We start from the raw sequence: 24,901 nt of genomic DNA, 5'->3' as shown, positions 1-24,901 counted from the left end.
GCATTTTCCAACCAATGTCTGAGGGAGGATCTGAGCTGAATATATGAATGAGTACACTACATTATGGTCATGTTTTGGGCACTCTGGGGTATGTCACAAGGAAGTGCAGGAGGTGTGACAAAATACTGTGTAACAGATGCCCCCTAAAGCATGATTCAGAATGGGGAATGATGGCTGAGATGCTTTACGAGCTTTTGCAAGGACGAGAACAAACACTGTCAGTGGACCTACAAATCAAGGACACATTTACATATACATATCTGATATCAAAACATGAATCTACAGTATGGACGTAGCCATCTGGATAATAAGGATTATGAAAACGATTTGTGGTATGGGCACAACCATCTGAATGAGAAGGATCATCATAAATGTAAAGTCCCATGGTATGGTCACATCCATCCGTATAGCATAAACATTTGTACAATCATGAATAACACATAACTCCACGCTACCTGAGTCATATAAGACAAGCCTCAGGGTCTTGCGCTCCATCCCAACCTAATCAAAGTATGAATTCTAACATGTTAATGAATGTGTCAAAGTCGAACATGCTAGAAAATCGCATGATTACTAGCCAATGATGTGGACCATTAACGAGTACGAGAGAAACCACCAATAATGACATTAGCTCTCAAGGTACGAAAGTACAATCTGTGAATGTGGTAATGAAGTTGAAGTCGAATAGTCGTGGAATCACCTGATCGAAGGAAAATGATGAAAACCTGTCGTCGAATGCGAAGAACTTGCCATTAAGGCATGCAAGCTCTAAGGTACTCAAAGGGAGTTTCTAAATCATCTTCTTGGATAATGAGTTGAAGTCGACAAGAAGTGACTCGTCGAAGGAGGGCAATAATGAATCCCCCATCATCGACATGAAACAAGGAATAAAGTGGAATGAAATGAATAAGATCCAAGATTGTAACAAAGGGTTAGACAATGTATAGGTAAATAACTGCAGATAGGACTTCTCTTGAACATTGTCAACACGACTCTGGACTCTGGCAGCATTAGAATCAACATAGGACCAAGGGTCATAACGACGAAGTGGAATAATCAGATGAGAGGCAAAATGGATCACCCATACCCGGAAATACAAGTGATTGAGTGAGGATATCCCAAATCTGAACGAGATTCATAAGAGTGTCATGTTCAAGAGCGACATGCTGCCTGTACAAGAGATGTTTCGCTTTCATTTTTTCCCCACTATTTCTAGTGAATACCTCTTTATTTTTACACAATCTTGAAGAGGATACCATATGATTGTCATATAAGTTCATCCATCGGATGAATCCATCCTAGTAAGTTTTACGAGTCCTAGGAAGGAGAAACTTGGGCTTGTCATGGTGACAAGTCTTTTGCTGTTTAATTTTTACAAGTCCATCGGAAGAATAACTCGGTGTATTTTTCATATTTAGAGAGTTTGAAAAATATATGAAAAATAAAACTCCATCATGTCCCTTTTCGTAATTTGTCTCTCGAACCCGAAATGGTAGAAAACAATATTCGAGAGAACTTCCAGCCATGTTCGACTAAGGTGTTCCTTTTTTGTAAATAGTCTATCTTAGTCTGGAAAAGGGTTAAACTTATACTGAGTAGATGTCAATTCATTTAATTTAACAAGTTAGAAAAGAAAATTACTTGACGATCTTTTCATATTTCGAGAGTCAGAAAAGAGCTAAAATATGACTATACTTGGAGGAATGATTGGTATAAAAGGATAGAAACTAGTTCCGGTAATGATGGAACTGATCAAAACATGTAACAGTCAAGAGGTTGGCTAATAAGACCACTCATTGTAGATGTTCCTCAGGCAAGGTAAAAGCACCAAGTGAAAGTGTACGATCTTCCAAAGAGATGGTGACGATGGAATGAAAGAACCAAGGCTCATCTAACAAAACAGGGTGATAAAAACGGAATCACGAGGTGTAAATGAGGAACAGTTTCATTTTTACACAAGCTTGAAACATGAGAAACTATGCTTGAGTATACTTGAGGTTGATTTCATTTTTTCACAAGCTTGAAAAATGAGAAAAAACTGTGCTTAGATTTGGTTTCATTTTTCACAAGCTTGAAACAAAGATAAACTATGCTTGAGATAAGTTTTCATGTGTTAAATTGGAAACTAGGGCCAAACTCCATGTGGGTTGGCTTATTTATGGCAGCTGATATTTTTATTGGATCCCTCTCGTCGAGAGGTTTAGGATTGATCCAAAGATCATCCGACTCCGATAAGTATTTATGGAGATATGAATTTATTTTGTTTATGCAATTATTATCAAGCCGACCAGCTCTTATGTAGGCTCATAAGCCCAACCGACGTGTCTATTCAACCTCTATGTTTTTAGTATAAATATAAGAGAATTTGATGTCATTTAGACACACTCTCAAGGTGATCTCCTCTCCACGTCTTGGGTTTTTGGAGAAGGAGAATCACTAAGAATACGCTGCGGCCCTAGCTGCAAATGATTCGTTGTTAATCTATATATGCTATTCAGGAAGATACATGGTGAAACCCTAACACAACAAGGAGGCCTTACGCAGTTAATACATGGAGAATATAACGCAGGCATGAATAACGTTGTCCCGGAAATGACTATACGTATACGCTGGCATGGATACATAGGCAATGAATAACGCTATCCCAGCAATGACTATATGTATACACTGGCATGGATACGTAGGAAATAAATAACGTTGTCCCGGAAATGAATATACGTATACACTGGCATGGATATGCAGGCAATAGATATGCAGTCCTGGCAATGTCAAGAATGTAGCCGCAGTAATACGGTGAAGCCATAGTTGAAAGAAGTCCTGCTAAATTACGCTGTAATGAAGACCTTATCCTAGCAGCAGATGAGGGCATATGCACGCAGGCATATAAGGATATCCACATAGCAGATGAGGGCCCATCCACGCAGGCATTAAGGATGATCCACGTAGATGTCCAGAAGTCCTATATGCAGGCACGCAGGCCCTAATCTGCGTTGTTAGTAGAGACTCCTTCAACGCAATCAATGGAACGCTGTTAATGGAGACTCCTTCAAGTAATATGAAGGGTAACCGCAAATATGAAGATAGTCGCAGCAATATGGAGGTAGGCGCTATATGAACGCTATGATATGTTACAAAATGCTGAAGAAGAGAATATTCTATACACTGTCCAGGATGCATATAATATATGCAGCAATGAAGCAAACGCACAGCTACATGAATCCGCTGATCAATGAGACATCGTTGGTAATAAGACAATGATATGTTGTGTATAAAGTCATGTATATATGCTACAGTCATAGTTATATATATAACGTTGGACAGTCTTGGACATATATACGCTGGCAAATATATACATTATAAATATCTAGAACGTATTAGGTGCAGTCATAAGGATGCAGCTGTGAGCTATGTATTGGTTCAATACTCTCATAGTCTAGGTCATGGATGATATGTATGGGCAGTAAGAGCAGCATGATGTATATGGGCAGTATGAGCAACATGATACGCTGGGCAGTCATATGATATACCACGCAGATATATAAACACAGGGCCTAGGTCTGGCAGTGTGGTCACACACAATATATATACGCTTCAATATGGAACGTTGATATACACAAGTCATATTCATTATGGGACGTTGTCATATTGATGATGCATGGAACACAGATGTATACAAGTCAAGGCAGCACATAAATGAACACAGTCAAGGCAACAAGGTAAGGAACACACTGTATGAAACGTTGTCATATAGACAGTCGCATATATAACGTAGTCATGGGCAGCAGCATTACGTGTGATCTGGGCAGCATGATGCAAGAGATCATGGGCAACATGATGTATGGACAGCATAGCAATTATGAGTAGCATGATCAATGAGATCATGGACATGAAGGGCAGCATGATGATAATCATGATTAGTGTTGCAGGTGGACCAAGATGTAGCACTACGATAGGTGAAGCCATCACCCTGGAGAATCAGTTGAAGCAGGATGTCTTCAACTGATCTCACCATTATACAAAATGATCTATGTTAGATCAAGATAATTCAAAGTGTTGACTTCTGTTGTAAATGTACTATCTCTCTCTCTCTCTGCTGAACTTTGAAGATAAAAGAAGATTTGATCAAAGGGTTTCCCCACACATTGTGGGGTTTGTCCCTGGCTTGCGCCATATCTTGTGTCCTCTTGTCTTGGCTTGTCTTCTGAGTTTTATATTTATGTTCTATCTGCAGTTTATCGTAATACTGATGTGATTGCTAACTATGAAAATTTAAATAAATTGCTCTAGCATAGAACATACCTAAATTTAACATGGTATCAGAGCTGAGGTGAAGACAAGGCCCAAGCAAGAGTGAAAGAGCAATCACCGAAGACAGTTGGGACAAGACAGAAGGATCAATGGGTTCCTCATAATTCACCTATGGTGAAGTCAAAGCAGAGAATGTGATCCGGATTTAAACAGGAACGCAACAAATTACAGAGATAACCATATACACAAAGATGCAGCGGAAATAATACTTCATTTCATTAATGGAAAATACTGAAATATGCTTACAAACAGAAATGGAAATAAACTAGCTAGGGCGATGGTAGCTTATCTCTGAGAAGAGATGTGATGGCTACATGCCTCTGAACTGTGTTACAATGAGGCTCGAAGGCCTATTTATTGTTGAGAAACAATGGAAAAAACCCTTATCATTCCAAAACCTAACCCTAGGAGATGAAACGCCAAACTGTGGGCCCCGTTTGGGGGTAAGTTGGTACATCAACTTCCCGGGGTCGTAACTTTGGCATATGATCTCCGTTTGACGCGTACAATAGCTCATTAGAAAGATCTATCCGAGCACTATCATTGTTGGAACGGGCAACACCAGTCCATTCCATGGACTCGTGTTGCCCCTGGATTCCCCAAAAAACGTCGTTTAGGGCCTCAAAACGGCTCCGGAAGTTCAGGACCCGAAAAACTGCTAAAAATAGTAAGTTGTGCTACAATTAAGGAAACTGAAAATGCTGAGAAAGACAATGGTGGGGGTCCAGGTGGACTTGGCAGGTGGCCACCAATATCCACCTGGATCATTCCTCCCCCCTTAGGAAGCAATGGTCCCCATTGCGTTGAGCTCCTCCATGAGATGAGGAAACTTCTGCTGAACTTGTTCCCTGGTGAGCCACTTGCCCTGCTGAAGGAGTTGGCCCGCTTTGACAACTCGATACAGTTGGATATTCTGTTGGCGAGTGTTCTTGATCTGTGTGTCCATGATCCGATCAGTTGCAACTTGTTCCATGCAATCTGGATTTAATTCTGTGGGTTTGAGCTATTCTGCAATGTCGGATGTGTCTAGCAATGGTGGAAAGTATGGCCGAAGGCAGTCCACATTGAATACTGGGTGCAGGCCAAGGAATGGGGGAATGCTGAGCTCAAATGCATTGTCTCCCATAGCCTTAGTAATGGTGTAAGGACCATATCAGAGTGGTCTCAATTTCCGATAGGCTCCAGTAAGGCGTTCCTTTTGCAAATGCAACCAGACTTTGTCGCCCACCTGAAACTTGTGTGGCACCCGATGTTGATCATGTCGCTGCTTGTACTTGGCATTTGATTTCTCAAGAATGTCATGGACCTACTGGCGAATATGTTGGATGCGCTCAATGAAGCTGGTGGCCTTATCTGTTTCGGACTGGACATGAGCTGAATTCATGTGAGTAGTTGCAAGTGGCATGGCCACATCAATGGGGCATAGTGGCTGGAATCCCAAACCCACCTGAAAAGGGCTATGGCCAGTGGAGCTGTGAAGAGCTCGGTTGTAGCTGTGCTGAACGTAGGGGAGGCTCTCGTCCCATGTGCGTGGATGCTTTGAGTTATACATGCGCAGAATGTGCACAATCATCCTATTGACAACCTCTGTCTGGCCATCAGTTTGAGGATGGAAGGCTGTGGACTTCGTGAGTTTGGTGTCCAGCATTGACCAGAGACTGGACCAAAAGGTGCTGAGAAACCGACTGTCCCGATCTGAGATGATAGACTGTGGGATCCCAAAGTGCACCCACACTCGTTCAAAGAAGAGTTTAGCAGTGGCTTCTGCTGTGATATTCTTCTTGCAGGCCATCATAATGGCCATCTTTGAGAACCTGTCGACGACCACAAAAACACAGTCATTTCCATGCTTAGTGGAAGGAAGGCCTGACATGTAATCCATGGAGATGGATTCCCAAGGTCGACTAGGGGTAGGCAACGGGGTATAGAGGCCTTGCTTCTTAATGGTCGGTTTGGCAATGGCACAGGCAGTACATGATCGGATGTACTTCCCAACATCCTGTCGAAGATTCGGCCAATAGAAATAGTTTTGCAGTACTGCCACTGTTTTCTCGACCCCGAAATGCCCAGCAGCCCGACTGTAGTGTGCTTCCCAAATCATCTTGGCACGCTCGCTTGAAGGAACACAAAGGTGACCGAGGTGGCATAATAGGGCATCCTGGAGGTGAAAATCTGCAACCTGCCGACCCTCCAAGAGTGTCTGGTATGTGTGGCCGAATTCTGGGTCGCTTTTGTAGAGAAGTGGCCAATCAGAAGTCTCGTGCCCGCAAGAGTTGAGCACGGTGGTTAGCGCCATGATCGGTGGTCGACTGAGGCAATCTGCAACATTATTGGTGCTGCCCTTTTTATACTTGATATTCAAGTGAAACTGTTGCAGGTATGTAGACCACTTCTGATGGCGATCATTCTGCAATTTCCCTTGGGTCTGTATGAACTGCAGAGGTCGGTGGTCTGTGTGGATGACTGTTTCCTTCCCCAAAATGTAATGCTTCCATTGTCGGCAGGCCTGTACAATGGAATACATCTCTTTATCATAAGTGGGGTACTTCCGGACTGTGTCTGAAAGTGTTTCACTGTGATATGCCACTGGATGTCCATGTTGAGTAAGGACTGCCCCAATAGCATAGTCAGAGGCATCTGTCTCGACCTCAAATGGTTGTTGTAAATCTGGTAACGCGAGCACTGGTGCCGTGCAGAGGCGATCCTTCAACTCCCTGAATGCCTTCTGTTGAGATTCAGACCAAAAGAATTTTGCTTTCGCCCCGCCCTTGGTGACTTGACTCAAGGGCCAAGAAATATGAGAAAATCCCAACACAAACCTGCGGTAGAAGTTGGCAAGACCTAGAAAGCTGCGGAGCTCTGTTAGAGTGGTTGGAGAGGGCCAATCCCGAATGACTTGGACCTTGGCTGGATCGACATGCACCCCCTGTTCATCAATGATGTATCCCAGATACTGAACCTCGGTCATGCCAAAAGTGCATTTCTCCAAATTGGCACATAGCTTGTGTTGCCGCAGTGTTTGGAGAACCTGTCGGATGTGGTGGAGGTGCTCTTCCCAACTCTGGCTGAAGATCAGAATGTCATCCAAGTATACTACTACAAAGGAGTTGGTGAATGGCCGCAAGATGTCATCCATTAGCCTCATAAAGGTTGCAGGAGCATTCGTCAATCCGAAAGGCATGACCAACCATTCGAAGAGGCCCTCCTTGGATTTGAAGGCAGTCTTCCACACATCTGAGGGTTCAATTGGTACCTGGTGATATCCTGACTTCAGATCGATCTTGCTGAAATATTTCGCCCCCTTTAGTTGGTCTAGGAGGTCATCAATCCGCGGGATCGGGTACCTATTACGGACAGTGATCTTGTTCAGCGCCCGATAGTCAATACAGAGTCTCCACGTCCCATCCTTCTTCTGTACCAACACTATCGGGCTCCCACAGGGCGAAGAACTCGGACGGATGTGACCTTTCTGTAGGAGCTCCTGAATCTGCCTCTTGATTTCATTTTTCTCCAGAACGAAGCGCCGATAAATTGGTCCATTGGGTAGCGGCGCACCTGGGGTCAGATCGATGGAGTGCTTGACTTGACAGTGCAGAGGAACCCCTGCCGGGGAGGTGAAGATGTCTTCGTACTCCTCCACAATCTTGTCCATCTGTAGCTGTCATGCAGAGGGACCCCATTTGGAGGCCGCGGCCACTGTCTTCTTCTTCCCTTGAGGGCGTATCATCAAGAAAACAAATTTCCTGGTTTTGGAAATGATCTTACTGCATTGTTTTGCAGTAATCAAAGAGATGGCGGCAGGTGGTGCTACCTCTGGTATCCTGAACAACTTATTTCCCAATGTAATAATAACAGCACGGGGCCTTGATTCATACACAGCATGTCGCTTCCACAAGTATGGTTGTCCTAGTAATACATCACAAACTTCAAGGGGAGCAATGTCACACAATACCTCATCCGTGAAGGGCTTGATGTTGTATGGAAGGCGACACTGCTGGCTCACGCGAAGATCTCGCCCTTGGTGAAGCCACCCAATGGTGTATGGTTGTGGATGTGCTGTGGTCGGTAAGCCCAACCGCTTCACGACCTCTGCCGAAATGAGGTTCTTTTGACTCCCGCTATCAACAATGAACTGTATCGGGGAGCCCTTTACCCACATCTGGGAGTGGAAGAGACGCTCCTCCTCCTCTGGATCTTCGGGTTCATTTTTCTGGATCTTTGCGGTAGCAACAGTGGCGCTGGGATCCGCATCAATGATCTGCTTCCCTTTTTCATACCCCTTATCGGGTTCTGACTCAGAGTCGGAACATGCATCTGATTCTGAAACCTTTAGCTCAGCCACCAGTGACTGCTTGGCCCGACACTCACTTGTGTTGTGAGTGGAGCTCTTATGGAACTCGCACCATTTTCCAGTGTCCTTTCTCGGCTTCGCGGCGTTGCTCTTTGCTTGCAGCTTCGGCTGGTTGTCTTGGGCTGTCCTGCCTTGGCTTTGTCCTTTGTTCTGTGGTTTAGGGGCACCTTTCCCTTGCTTTGGATTCGCAGATCCAAAGTCTCGCTTCTTTTGTTTAAACTTCTGCTCGACCTTGACGGCATACCGGTATGCTGCGCCGAGCGAGGGGATGTTTAGGAACTGTATTTCTTCCTGGATGTACTTGTGCAGGCAGCCACGGTATTTGAGTATCAAATGTTGCTCTGAATCCTTGATACCCAACTTTGTGCGAAGGGTATGGAAAAGATTGGTGAACTCCGGCACGTCTTGGTCCCTTCCCTGCCGCAGCGTGGTCCACTTTATGTATTCATCCTCATAGCTTCCGACAGGGTAGTACTGCTCCTTGATGGCATCCCGGAACGAATCCCAGGTGGGTGCGGCTAAAAATAGTGAGCCAGTACTTTCATCCTTCTGCTCGCAGTAGGTTTCCCACCAGTCCTTGACGTGGGGGGCTGCTTTGAGAAGAGCAAAAACAATCTTTTCCCGACTCGAAAATTCATGAACAGAAAAGTAACCCTCTAGCAGATTTAACCATTTATCTACGGCATCGGCGTCTATCTGACCCTCGAATATGGGGATTTCAAAATTAACTTGTACCTTAAAGGGTGTGGCGTTTCCAGAGGAGCTGCTGGAAGCCGATGCGCCGCTTCTGGGTAGCCGCTGAAGGATCTGCGCAAAGCTGTCCATCATCGCGTTCCGTTGTCGCTCGAGCGCTTCTTCGAGCAAGATTTTGATGGGATCTCCTGCCCCCTCGTCTTTCTTCTCATCCGCCATGGGAGGCCGTCGGGATTTGCGAGGCTGGTCTTGCAAAGGTTCAACCAGTTCAAGCCCTAACTCCTTATATCCCGACCTTGTTGGGGACATGCAAAGAAAAACAGAGAAAAAGCAGACCGCTCTGATACCACTGATCCGGATTTAAACAGGAACGCAACAAATTACAGAGATAACCATATACACAAAGATGCAGCGGAAATAATACTTCATTTCATTAATGGAAAATACTGAAATATGCTTACAAACAGAAATGGAAATAAACTAGCTAGGGCGATGGTAGCTTATCTCTGAGAAGAGATGTGATGGCTACCTGCCTCTGAATTGTGTTACAATGAGGCTCGAAGGCCTATTTATTGTTGAGAAACAATGGAAAAAACCCTTATCATTCCAAAACCTAACCCTAGGAGATGAAACGCCAAACTGTGGGCCCCGTTTGGGGGTAAGTTGGTACATCAACTTCTCGGGGTCGTAACTTTGGCATATGATCTCCGTTTGACGCGTACAATAGCTCATTAGAAAGATCTATCCGAGCACTATCATTGTTGGTGGAATGGACTAGTGTTGCCCCCGGATTCCCCAAAAAACGTCGTTTAGGGCCTCAAAACGGCTCCGGAAGTTCAGGACCCGAAAAACTGCTAAAAATAGTAAGTTGTGCTACAATTAAGGAAACTGAAAATGCTGAGAAAGACAATGGTGGGGGTCCAGGTGGACTTGGCAGGTGGCCACCAATATCCACCTGGATCAGAATGTCATCAGAATAGCGCAGCAGAAGATTCTGATGGTCCATCTTAAGATCACTTCATTGGGAAGTTTGGATCTAAGGGTGGAAGGAAAGGCAGATGCCTTGTTGAAATAAGTTTGGCCATTATGCGAAGGAGTGTCCGAATGGCAGAGACACATCTCTTGATGAAGATAACAATCATACTTGGGACATCTTCAATGATCAAAAGAATGACTAGTAATGCAGGTCATCAAGGAAATGATCGACTCTTCCACAAAAGCAAGGAACCCCAAAATCTCTTTTACGTACCTGATCAAACCTGATGTCCATCTCGGAAATGGAAGTCAAAGGTTACAGGGTGGCACTTATCGATGGAAAGTTACGTGTTTGAAAATAGATCTTTTAAAGATACTTTTGAGTTCAGGGTTGTATCAAGTTGCAGGAAGTCCACTGGGGACCATGTCCATTGACTCAGCACCGGAGGTTTGTGAGTCAGATGGTGACTAGGATGCCTGAATTCAAAAAGAAGCATGAAGGTACATGTCTGAAATGTACCGAAGGAAAATATTATAAGGGGACCATTCCCCTCATGCAGCAGGTTCACAGGTTTGGAACAACCCGAGGAGTTTGAGAATCATGATCAAGGAATCTCATGTATACAGGTGGAAGAAAGCCCTCTATGGCTTGAAGAAAAACACCTTGGGCATAGTATGAGATGATTGATAGCTGTCTAATGCAGCTGAGATTCACTAGGAGTGAAACCGATCCAAACCATTACTCGAAGGTTGTGGATGATAAACCTCTCGTACCGGCACCTATGTCTGACAGGTGCAGACCCTCTCATTTATAGGAGACAGAGGGAGTTAGATTCTGAATGTGAGAAGATAAGCTGCAAGCTTGTGACTGCCTCGAGGATCTTAACTTTCAGAAGTTATATGGTAATGATGTCGGACCAGATTTGGGAAATGCCTCTAAGTTTCATAACCTCATTCGCATTGATGTTCTTGGAGAACCTCCGTCCGGACATCTGTGTTGCAGTTAGCATGGTGAGCTCATATTTGGTTGAATCTCACTAGATTGGTGCCAAGAATCTTCTAAGATATCTTCAGGGCATAATCTCTCATGAATTGAGATACACTGCCGGAAATATGAAACCTCATGATTATTCAAATGATGAGTGGGTAGGCAGTATGGAGGATCATTAGAGCACTTCTCAGTGTTGTTTCTCTTTGGAATCTGCATCGATATCCTGGATGAGCAGGAAGCAGAAGTCGGTGACTCTGAGCACCACCAAGGCAGAATACATTGCTGATAGTATGGCCTTCTGTGAAGCAGTCTGGTTGTTGAAGCTCTTCAGTGAGCTGTTTGTACACATGATGAATACCACTGTGATTCTCTGTGACAACCAGAGATGGGATTCAATTATTGAGGAATCCCGTATTTGACAATTGCTCCAGCAGATAGACATCAAATACTGCCTTATCTGGGATATGGTAAGTCGATGATCAAGGAGGCTCCATCGCATTGAGATGATGTACAGGACAGAGCCCTGAGGAGAGATCAAATTTGTGATTTTACCGAACGACTTGGAGTCATCGAGAGACCTTTGTAAAAGGGTCCTGCATGTTGCATACATTGAGCTCTGGGAGCTTTGGGGGCTTGCAGTTCTATTGGAGCAACATACGACCACAGGGTGACTCACCCTCCCCTGGTGGTGCGTACTGGAACAAGATGATTCGCTCTCTTGTGGGACAAGATGATTCACTCTCTTGTGTAGCAGGATGATTAGTTCTACTGTGAGGCCTGGATTGATGTGTTCTCCATGGCGATTGTAGCAGGATTGATGTGTTCTCCTGTGAGGCCTGGATTGATGTGTTCTCCATGGCGATTGTAGCAGGATTGATGTGTTCTCCTGTGAGGCCTGGATTGATGTGTTCTCCATGGCGATTGTAGTAGGATTGGTGTGTTCTCCTGTGAGGACAGGATTGATTAAGTTCTCCTGTCGAGGCATCCTACCCATGCAGTCTGGGACTCATGGGAAGTACCTCTCATCTGATCAATGAGTAGGGAAATGAAGTTAGGGACCATAGTAGTACCGATGGACGCATCGTTGTATCTATCGTACTCCCTACCCTAGGATGACCTCCATTGATCTAGGATCAATGATATTGGTCTGGGACCAGTGGTAGGAATTGTAGATACTATGACGCTAACTTCGGGTCGGCTGAGACTGGTCTGGGACCAATGGTACATACTCCGAGACTGACTTCGTGTCAGTGCAGTACTGGTCTAGGACCAGTGAGAGTGGTACATACTATGATGCTGACTTCGGGTCTGCTGAGACTGGTCTCGGACCAGTGGTACACTCTCTGAGACTGTGATACTGCTCTGGGACCAGGAGTGGCACCTACTATGACGCTGACTTTGGGTCAGTTGAGACTGGTCTAGGACTAGTGGTATGCACTCTGAGTCTGACTTCGGGTCAGTGGAGAATGGTATGAGACATTCTCGATCAAGTCTTCTTCTTCATAGTTCAGCGGAGATGAGCAGAGCAGATCAGAGCCAGCAAAGCAGAGCTAACAGAGCTGAGCTGAGCAGAGCAGAGCAGAGCTAGCAGAGCTGAGTTGAGTAGAGCAGAGCTAGGAGAGCTGAGCTGAGTAGAGTAGAGCAAAGCCAGTAGAGCTGAGCAGAGTAGAGTAGAACCAGCAGAGCTAGGCAGAGCAGTGCAAGGCACTAGTGGCCGAGATAGTACAGTTGGACATATGGATCACCGGATGGAGTTCTCCCTAGTTGAGAGGGAGTGTTAAATTGGCAACTAGGGCCAAACTCCATGTGGGTCGGCTTATTTATGGCAGCTGATATTTTTATTGGATCCCTCTCGTCGAGAGGTTTAGGATTGATCCAAAGATCATCCGATTCCGATAAGTATTTATGGAGATATGAATTTATTTTGTTTATGCAATTATTATCAAGCCGACCAACTCTTATGTAGGCTCATAAGCCCAACCGACGTGTCTATTCAACCTCTATGTTTTTAGTATAAATATAAGAGAATTTGATGTCATTTAGACACACTCTCAAGGTGATCTCCTCTCCACGTCTTGGGTTTTTGGAGAAGGAGAATCACTAAGAATACGCTGCAGCCCTAGCTGCAAATGATTCGTTGTTAATCTATATATGCTATTCAGGAAGATACATGGTGAAACCCTAACACAACAAGGAGGCCTTACGCAGTTAATACATGGAGAATATAACGCAGGCATGAATAACGTTGTCCCGGAAATGACTATACGTATACGCTGGCATGGATACGCAGGCAATGAATAACGCTATCCCGGCAATGACTATACGTATACATTGGCATGGATACGCAGGAAATAAATAACGTTGTCCCGGAAATGAATATACGTATACACTGGCATGGATATGCAGGCAATAGATAAGCAGTCCTGGCAATGTCAAGAATGTAGCTGCAGTAATACGGTGAAGCCATAGTTGAAAGAAGTCCTGCTAAATTACGTTGTAATGAAGACCTTATCCTAGCAGCAGATGAGGGCATATGCACGCAGGCATATGAGGATATCCACATAGCAGATGAGGGCACATCCACACAGGCATTAAGGATGATCCACGTAGATGTCCAGAAGTCCTATACGCAGGCACGCAGGCCCTAATCTGCGTTGTTAGTAGAGACTCCTTCAACGCAATTAATGGAACGTTGTTAATGGAGACTCCTTCAAGTAATATGAAGGGTAACCGCAGATATGAAGATAGTCACAGCAATATGGAGGTAGGTGCTATATGAACGCTATGATATGTTACAGAATGCTGAAGAAGAGAATATTCTATACACTGTCCAGAATGCATATAATATATGCAGCAATGAAGCAAACGCACAGCTACATGAATCCGCTGATCAATGAGACATCGTTGGTAATAAGACAATGATATGTTGTGTATAAAGTCATGTATATATGCTACAGTCATAGTTATATATATACGCTGGATAGTCATGTATATACGCTGGACAGTCTTGGACATATATACGCTGGCAAATATATACATTATAAATATCTAGAACGTATTAGGTGCAGTCATAAGGATGCAGCTGTGAGCTATGTATTGGTTCAATACTCTCATAGTCTAGGTCATGGATGATATGTATGGGCAGTAAGAGCAACATGATGTATATGGGCAGTATGAGCAACATGATATGCTGGGCAGTCATATGATATACCACGCAGATATATAAACACAGGGCCTAGGTCTGGCAGTGTGGTCACACACAATATATATACGCTTCAATATGGAACGTTGATATACACAAGTCATATTCATTATGGGACGTTGTTATATCAATGATGCATGGAACACAAATGTATACAAGTCAAGGCAGCACATAAATGAGCACAGTCAAGGCAGCAAGGTAAGGAACACACTGTATGAAACGTTGTCATATAGACAGTCGCATATATAACGTAGTCATGGGCAGCAACATTACGTGTGATCTGGGTAGCATGATGCAAGAGATCATGGGCAACATGATGTATGGACAGCATAGCAATTATGAGTAGCATGATCAATGAGATCATGGACATGAAGGGCAGCATGATGATAATCATGATTAGTGTTGCAGGTGGACCAAGATGTAGCACTACGATAGGTGAAGCCATCACCCTGGAGAATCAGTTGAAGCAGGATGTCTTCAACTGATCTCACCATTATACAAAATGATCTATGTTAGATCAAGATAAGTCAAAGTGTTGACTTCTATTGTAAATGTACTATCTCTCTCTCTCTCTACTGAAATTTGAAGATAAAAGAAGATTTGATCAAAGGGTTTCCCCACACATTGTGGGGTTTGTCCCTGGCTTGCGCCATATCTTGTGTCCTCTTGTCTTGGCTTGTCTTCTGAGTTTTATATTTATGTTCTATTTGCAGTTTATCATAATACTGATGTGATTGCTAACTATGAAAATTTAAATAAATTGCTCTAGCATAGAACATACCTAAATTTAACATCATGCCCCCTGCATAATGACTCAATTCAAGGTACATTCCCCCAAAGCTTCATTTCATTCACCTAAGTAGACTACAAGTTACTAACAGGTGGATGGAATGAAGGTTTACTTGTGATATCAAGTGAAAGACTCGATTGGGGATTTTCGAGATCTAATCAAAGACTCAAATTGGAAGGGGATTTGTTTCATTTTTTAATGAGCTTGACACAGGAAAGAACCATGCTCATGACACTTTGTTTCTTTTTTTAACGAGGTTGACTTAATAAAATAACTATCCTCACGGAGACCTAATTCATTTTTTAATGAGGTTGACATAGTAAAAGAACTATCCTCACATCCTTTGTTTCATTTTTTCAAGGAGCTTGACACAAAACAAGGAACTCTGATCCATATCCCTTGATCATAGACAAAAATAGGCCATGGATTCGAAGAGTTTTTCATCAGATGGGAGAAAAACACTCTAGAAGGGATACATATCCAGGGATCCAAATGAAAAATTGGGCTCCAATGCCCCCCGTACATGGTGTAGTACATCACCTACGAGATCATCAATAGATGTGGGCATGGAATAGGTGGCCACACAATAAACCTGTGGCGAGGGTGATACTACTTGCACATAAGAGACATTTAGGGATGATGGTTGATGGGGAGTTGACTCAGGACCAATGAATGTAAGATGATCAATGATCACAATGCTTCCTTCATGTGGGAAACACATCACTCGAAAGAGGGAAGAGACAAGAGCTCCTATGACATAAACATAGTCATGACCAAGGAGTAGATTAAAATCTAATGGGACTTTGACAACCATCACGTCTATATAGACACTCTTTCCTCCCAAAGTAATAGGTAACTTAGGAAGGATCCCTAATGGTTGACTAGTTCCTCTGTTAAAAGCTAACAGATTCTAGGGGACAGGACAAGATGAGGAGAACCTAAAGCTTGCCAAGCAGTTGAAGATAGGATGCTAACAGATGCGCCCTCATCTATGACTCTACTAGGTACGACCATATGGTAAGCCTGTACTGTAATCTGGAAAGTCACATAAGATGGAAGGCGATATCTTGCCAGTCGACTCCAATGAAAAGAATTGACTAAACTACTTTGAGGGGGTGTCATAAGAACGTGAGAGCTGCTCTCTTGCCCGATGGGAGCAGGAGAAATGCTCTCATGCACCTCAGGAACAAGAGGATTTCCCTCCAATTCATTCGAAACTGAAGAAACGAGAAGAACCTGAGCAATATGGGGTTCACTCTCTACCGGAAAGGTACAATTAACTAAAGGCAAAGCCAAGTATAACACTTTCTCAACCAATGGTTGGTCGAGAACAGACTCACGAGAATCACTTTTAGAGAGAGTGGGGTTGACCAAAGATGACTTTTGATCAATCACTAGATTAACTAGTGAATGATCAGGGGAAAGCTTGTGATACCCAGTCAGAAGACGAGGTTGAGAAGATATAAGGTTTTCCAACTCTTTGGAAGCTTCATCCATAAGAGGACAAAGGTGAATGGGATGATTACCTTCACACAACTTACAGGGAAATTTCACTTTTCCCTTTTTCCCATGGGATTTACTGTTACTAGTTGAGGGTTTATCACCAGCATGATCGTGAGAGGCTGATGACAAAGGTCAATGTGAACCTGTAGACCACACTTCTAAGACCTTGGGAATACTAGGACAATTCCAAAGAAGTTGGTCACCGTTAAATAACATGCAAGGGAATTTTTCTTTTCAGGGCTCATTGGAAGATTTTTCTTCATTAGTTGCATCCCTATCAATGGCTATTTGGTTGCCCCCTTGCTTATTTTTCTTCTTCTTCTTCATCATTTTCTTCTTTTTCTCAGCTTCCTGGTTACAAGAATGCAGACTTTCACCAAGCAAAGAGGAATAACGGGGTGAAGAAATAGGCGAAGAAGGAAAGGGGTAAAATTTAGGATCAGCATGATGTTGATGTTGTTTAGGTGGAGGAGAACTCAGTTGAAAAGCAGTTTGGACACTCAGAACCACCGAGGTCGAAAAAAACCAAAATGGCAGACCAATGGTCAATCCAGGAAGGGACAACGTTGCCATCTAAGGAGCGCCAGGACTTCCAAAAGAAGGAAAAGAACTAGGATTCCCATCAGAGGGGTTTCACTAACTATTATACTTAGGAAATGTTTCCATTGGTATCAACCTAAGATCTACTAAGGAGTATTTCCATAGGAAGGATGCTTTTCTGCGATCAATTAATTTAGAATTTGAAACAAAAACTTTGAATTTTCATGTTTTAAGAGTTGAGAAAAGGACGAAAAGGTGACTCTAGTCACCTTCATTGGTTTAGTGAGTTTGAAAGGACAAGTACTATCCTAAATGAAAATTTTCAAAAGCAAAATGATTTGAACTTTACTAAGACGCACTTATATGAACTATGCTTTTATTTTCGTTTTGAATGATTTGATGCACCTAATACAATTTTTAGCTTTCAATCACTGAAAAATGTGATCTATTTTCAATGAGGAATCTCAAAAAATAACTTTTCAATATCACTAATCTAATGCATTTTCAGGAAAAGTAAATTTCAAAATACAAGCTAAAACAAATGCAAAATGATGTTTTCAATGATTTACACAGAAAACAACACTCAATCAATCAACAAAACAAACATCTCAATGACACCAACAAGCAACAAGTGATGACCAATTAACTAGAAACCCTAGAACTCAATTAGGTTTCACTTCAAAGCCAAGGAGACAAATTTTGCAAATTAATCAAGACAATCAATAAAAAAGTGACAAATCCAAGCATACAGGATAGGAAAAAACCTTAGGGGCCAAGACACACTGGATTCTAAGGAAGAAACCTTAAAAATTATCACATTCAATGATCATCGCTACTTTATATACCCAAATCTTTGGTGATTGGGTTATCATCGCCACTTTGCATAGCCAAACCCATGATGGTTGAGGTCATCATCACTACTTTGTATAACAAAAGTAATGATGATTTCAACATGAACAGACAGTGAAGAAAATATTTTCCATCGCAACTGTACAGGTAAAAACTCGCGATGCCATCGTGACTGTTAGATCTAAACCCTCGATGGGTGAGGAATATGGGAAAAAACAAAAAATATTCAAAGAAACAATCTATACTTAGCACTTTAAGGCAATAATCAATGATGATATAAACCCAGATTGATGTAGATAATTCGAGAAATTGATGGTTGGTCTAACTAGTCAAAGGGTCTGATTGAAGGAATGGATGGAAAGGGTTATAGCTTCCCTAGTGGAGTTGCCATTTTGTTGTCTAGGTAAATCCTCTCTGCAGACAGAGATGATCCCCCTATCCCAATGAGTGGGTCTAGCAACCTAAGTGACAATCTACTAGACACTTTCCTCAGTTACAATTGAAAAGAGAGATGAAGAAGATGGCCTATCTCGTTCTGATGTTATCAAGTTGTCCTTCGTTGAAGATCTTATATCACTTATGTCATGGGCTTGTTCCTTCTGCTCACAACATTTATGCACCTGCACAAGAGATCAAGACACACCAAGGAATGGAAATAAAAATAGCATATGCAAAAGCAACCTACTTAACTGATCAAGGAATGTTAAGCTAAATGATACATGAGCATACACATTTAGGGAAAATGAACCAACAGTTGTATATTAATATAATAAAGGAGGAAGCATACAACCAAGCCTTGATGTCAATAGGCTCTCCTTGAATGAATATACATGTCCAAGCTAAGCTCTCCAAGCACTCCTTCTCCAAGCCAAATGAGTAGCATATAGGCACAATCTTAGCATAAGGGTAAAAATAGACATAGACCAACCATTTGGGAATGGGGGAGGATGAATATATAGGCACTAAAAGGGAGTTAGGATCTCTCCAAAGATAGGATTAGGCCCTCATCTCAAGGAGTTAGCTCATAGGGATAAGACCAAGAGGCCAAGTTGGGAGAACTTGACCTCATCTATGCCGAAAAACCTCCAACTCGCCGCTTTGCAAGCTTCTAGATCACGAAGCTTCTCATCCTCTTTGCAAAAATTGCCTTTTTGAGATCATCGAGGGTATACAAGTAAACAAAGCGATGCCATCATGGGTCAAGTATAATACACCAACTGACCATCGTGGTTTTCAGTCTCATAAGAGTGATTATGCTCAAATTAGGGTTTAAGAGCTATTTTATTCAGGGAAAGCTCAAGGCATTTTCCAACCAATGTCTGAGGGAGGATCTGAGCTACACATATGAATGAGTACACTGCATTATGGTCATGTTTCAGGAACTTATAGTTATGTCATAGGGAAGTGTAGGAGGTGTGACAAAATACTATGTAACACCTCCCTTGAACTTCACTAAGGTATGTTTTTTATGTTTATATTTGGTTATCTGACATGGTATGTCTGCAGGAAGAAGAAGAGGGCCAAATATGACTAAAATAATGGTGGATTATAGTTCACATGACTCTCCTTATAGATCAGTTGAGAATCATGGGGAAGAGTACTCTCCTAACATAGCATATACCCTGAGAAGTTTAAAGGCAGAAATCAAAAGTTGCAAAACAGATAATGACATAATCATTCAGTCATAGGAAAGACTTGGCAGGGCTCAGTAAAACCAAGAAGAATTTAATGCAATGATCCTTTAGAGTTTGTCAGATTTGAAAATATAGGGACATTAACCACAAATTAGTTATGGACATGAGGACAAGACTAATAAGGCATATAGTAGCAAGTATCATGGAGGGCACAGGTCGGACAAAGATGAAAAAATAAGAGATGGTGGGCTCTTGGATACACTTGACAATATAGGAAGTGGTTATGAGTTCTATTCTAGTTTTGGTTTAGACATGTATCATGGTCATCATCGCTATCATCCTTACAGGAGGAGTGAGAGGGGGTACTTTCCAGATGAGTTCAATAAATCCAAGCCTCGTACATTCGATGGATAGATGAAACTGTAAGATGTAGAGGTTGCTTGGGATGGAGAGTTTGTTTGAGTTGCGTGATTATACAGAAAACATGAAAGCCAAGATAGTTATTTCTAGCCTCAAAGGGAAAGCAAAAATCTGATGGGGAGACGTAAAGCGTGTCAAAGATATCAAGACAAAGGAGTTGGGTTGGCATGAATTCAAAAGACTCTTTAGGAATAAGTACTTATCAGAGAGGTAATATGATGGAAAGGCCAAGGATTTCTATGAGTTGAAGATGGAATCTATGACAGACGAGGAGTACAAGACTAAATTCCTGGAGTTGTTGAGGTATGTTCCTTTCCTAAAGGATGAGAAGACAAAAGTTAAAAGGTTCACTAGTGGAATGCCATTAGAATTCAAGGATCAGATTAAGTATGATGAGCCTCGGTCGCTAGAGGAATTCATTGGGAAGTTGAAGCATTGTTATGAGAAATTAAAGTGCAAAATAGAGTCTAAGCATGATTGGAAAGGGAATGACAATACTAAAGAAAAGTGGCCACTAAAGCAAGCAAGACCTCAGGATCCAGGTGAGAAGGAAAATGTTGCTCCTTAAAATAATTTTAATGGGGTAGAGGAGGGACATGGACCTCGGCTTGGAGAGTAACATAATAGAGGTAGCAGCAAATATCCTTTGTAGTGTTGGATTTGTGGAAAGGATCGTCACAAGAAGGATTGTTTGTTGTATTAGGGTGGTAGACTTGAGAGCTACAGTGCTTCGGAGGCACATACAGTTAGGGATGTGGGCCATAACATTCCTCAGATATATGCAGCATTTGATCAAACAAGCGGATCATGAGGCATCCATTATTGAGATGGGAGGTAAGCTTTAAGATCAAGTTGTTTGTATTTTGATTAACCCTAGATCTAAATATAGTTATATCAATCATGGCCTAGTGGATAAGTGTGGTTTCAGAAAATAAGTGCATGCAGAGTCTTGGTTGGTGTAGTTGGATACATGTACTAAGAAAAGATTTCATCATTGGGTAAGATCTTATGCATTTGAGTTGAATGGTATGTCTACATCAATGCATCTAAATGTGCTTCCATTGGGATCATACAATATGCTTATGGGTATGGATTGGTTGTACCTTCATAGGACTAAGGTGGATTATTATGAGAAGTCTATCAAGTGCTTGGATGATGATGGAGAGAAGATATTCTTTCAGGGTAAGAAGAATCCTACATCAGTGAGAATGTTTAGAGCTATGTAGGAAAAGTACAGTAGCAGAAAACAGTGTGTATTTTTTGCATTTCATGTTTCCAGTGACAAAGGGAAGGATGTTGAGGATGTTGATGTATTGAAGAGGTATCTGGTTTTGCAACAATTTTAGGATGTATTCCCATTAGAGATTTCAGATTTACCACCTCATAGGGAAGTGGAATTTTCTATTTAGTTGATGCAAAGAGCAACACCAACATCAAAGGAACCTTACAGGATGAGCACTCTAGATTTAGTGGAATCGAAGTTACAACTTAAGGAAATGCTTGATAAGGGATACATTAGGCCAAGTGTGTCACCTTGGGGTGCACCAATATTATTTGTAAAGAAGAAGGATGGTACTCTTAGGTTATGGATTGAGTATAGGTAGTTGAACAAGGTGATGATTAAAAATAAGTATCCTTTGTTGCAGATTGAAACCTTATTTGATCAGTTGCAGACGCTCTTAGCAGAAGAGTGTAGGTAAACCACATTGAAACTATGAGTTTTGTTGATGGTATTGGATACCACCAACATACGAAGGGTCTCCCAGATGTGAAGTCCAAATTAAACCTCACACTGGTTGGCATATGATCCCCATTTGGAGTATTGACCCGACCATCGTAGTTGTAAGGTTCATCTTGGTTTCAAAGGATAACATAAGATATTTTCTATATATATATAGATAAAACTTGAATAAGCAAGTAAGTTGACACTGTGAAACACTGATTGCAATGTGTAAAAGGAGACTTTCATGAGGGAGAGACAAAAAGTTAACCTCTATAAGGAAGTAATACTAACCTAAGATAGATGCATAAGCAAAGAAATATTCATCAGCGAAATAGTTCACATAACGATTATTAAGCAAATACAACACACATCCAATAAGATAAGTACGAAATCCAACGAAATAGTTCAATTTATTTAGTATATATGAACACAACATATCCCATAAACATCCCAAGGATAGTTCTAAGACATTTGTGATACATGCATGAAAATGTGTTGGCTCATCGAGCTTCAATTATAAGGTGAAAGATCAAAGTACACAGTTAGAATAGTGAGACACTAGTTTCAATAGTGGAACATTAAGTCACTTCTTGCTTCTCTAAAGAATAGTCTTCTCTCATATTCCAAGTAGAGAAGCCAAGACTATCTCTCCAATGCTTAAGCCTCCAGAAGCCCTTTGCTCGAGTTATGAGATTGCTTTTATAACAAGAGGAATGACATTTCATATCCTCATGACTCTTGCATTACCCTCATGGCTCTTGGACTTCTAAACAATTCTTGAACTTCTAAATGACTTTTGGACTTCTATACAATCTTTGTCCATATATGACTATGTGACTCTTCATGTTCCACATATGACTCTTAGACTTCCACACATTACATTTTGTCCTTTTCTTTGAAAATACATCATTACACTCCACATGATGATGTGGCATGACACATGGACATACATTGACCACTATGATGACACTTGTACAAGTTACAACTTGACAATGATGACATGGACTTCATGATGAGGTGGCAATGCCAAGTTGTCTTCCTTGCTGCTTCATCTTGCATTCTTGATGATAGATATGATATATGCTTCATCTTCATGAAAGATCCACTTTGTTGCTTATCTTCACCCTCCAAAGGGTCTTTGATCAACATTGGAATCCTCTGAGTCATCATGCAATTCCTTCTTTTTGTTTTAGTCCATGATATGCTTCATGTCTCCATGATAGCTCTCTTTAGTTCTTCTTCTATGCATGTGTTTCTTTATGATTTCTCCTTTATATCTTCTCTTGAGCATCACCTTTCCATGATAAGAATATAGTACTCTTGCAAATGAAAATCATTCATGATGAGGAAAAATTAGTTTAAAACATCTATCCTATCACTACCTAGCTCATGGAATGATTTTCTCATGATAGGTCTGTGAGAGGGTTAAAAGAAGAAGGCTTGATTAGGAGGGCATAGTTAAACTCATCAAGGTTCATAAGAGGCCTTCAAGGTGTGCTTGTATGCTCAATCAAGAGATAGAGAGAGTTCATTGGGCGTAAGGGTACACTCTAAAGAGGCAAAGGAGTGAGGCTTCAGGCCTTCAAGGTGTGCTCATGCACTTAAAGAGACAAAGAGGGCGCAAGGGTGCACTCTGAAGAGATTAAGGAGTGAAGCTTCAGGGATTCAGGCCTTCAAGGTACGCTCATGTGCTCAAGGACAATGAGGGCTGCATGCAAAAGGGACAAAGGGAAAACATTCAAACCTTCGAGGTGCGCTCATGCGCTCAAAGAGAGCGCATTTCTTTATGTCAAAGGAATGCGCTCAAGTTTTAGGCTTCATGACTATGCCATGCGCTCAAAGGGAAGGAAAAATATTCATGCTTCATGAATGCGACATGTACTCTAAGGCTTCATGCTTCTTGAGTGAAGCATGTGCTCTAAGAGGGCACAATTATTTGTGTCGAAGGAGTGCGCTCAATATTCATGCTTTGTGACTGCGTCATGCACTCAAAGGGAAGGACGAAGCTCCGTGATTTGTGAGTGCGACATGCACTCTAAAGATTTTTTCTTCATGAGTGTGACATGCACACTAAGAGGGTGCATTTCTTCGAGCCGTGGGAGTGCGCTCGTGGTTTTGATGTGAGTTCAAGCTCTCAGAGTGCACTTTTTCAGGCAAGAAGGTCCTTATTCTTCCATAGTGTGCTTTTTAGAGGAGACAAGGTCCTTTTTATTTTTAAGTGCACTTTTTCCCTGAGTGTTTGAAGCATGCTTCATTGTTTGAAAGTTTCATTGTTTCAAAGTGTGCTCGGTCTTGGAAGGGCACGATTCTCTCCAACATTAGTTACTTGTTCATTTGGAATGTGCTTTGCATAGAGGGAGGCAACACAAGGCTAGGTGACTTATCCTTAGGAAGTACTAACACACTGTGAGAGGAAGGAGACCTTAGAAAAGACTTAGTGCACAAGTATGGGAGGAAATATTGGTCAATGAGGCTCATTGATAAGTTTCACTCATTACATAGTAATAAGGCTAATGATTCCACAACTTGCATTGAATATCAAGACCAACAAAGGGCTTCAAAATGGATAAGTGTGAGACCAATAGAGTAAAAGAGAGAAATGCATCCAATAAAAACTCAAACATGGATCACACACATGAATTCCATCGATGCAAGCCAAGGGAATGCAAAAGACTCATGAACAACAATCACACCTTGAAATGACAACAAAGAGACACTTGTGAAAGTTAAAGAAATTGAAGGCAAAACATGCCAAAGTGAATATAACATGAGTATGAAACTTGTTAAAGAAAAATCGAGAAAAAGTGACAGTTGTGAAAGTGAAAGTGATACTTGTGAACACATAGGCACGCAAAAGCAACATTTGAGAACACGCACAAAAATAAAAGTACAATCAAAACCAAGGTGAGGGAGACTGCCAAC

Source organism: Pinus tabuliformis, chromosome 5_1 (genome assembly GCF_031772625.1).
Source record: "Pinus tabuliformis cultivar Carrire ecotype Pingquan chromosome 5_1, CPIR1, whole genome shotgun sequence".
Taxonomy (NCBI): Eukaryota; Viridiplantae; Streptophyta; class Pinopsida; order Pinales; family Pinaceae; genus Pinus; species Pinus tabuliformis.
This window is presented reverse-complemented; position numbering follows the sequence as displayed.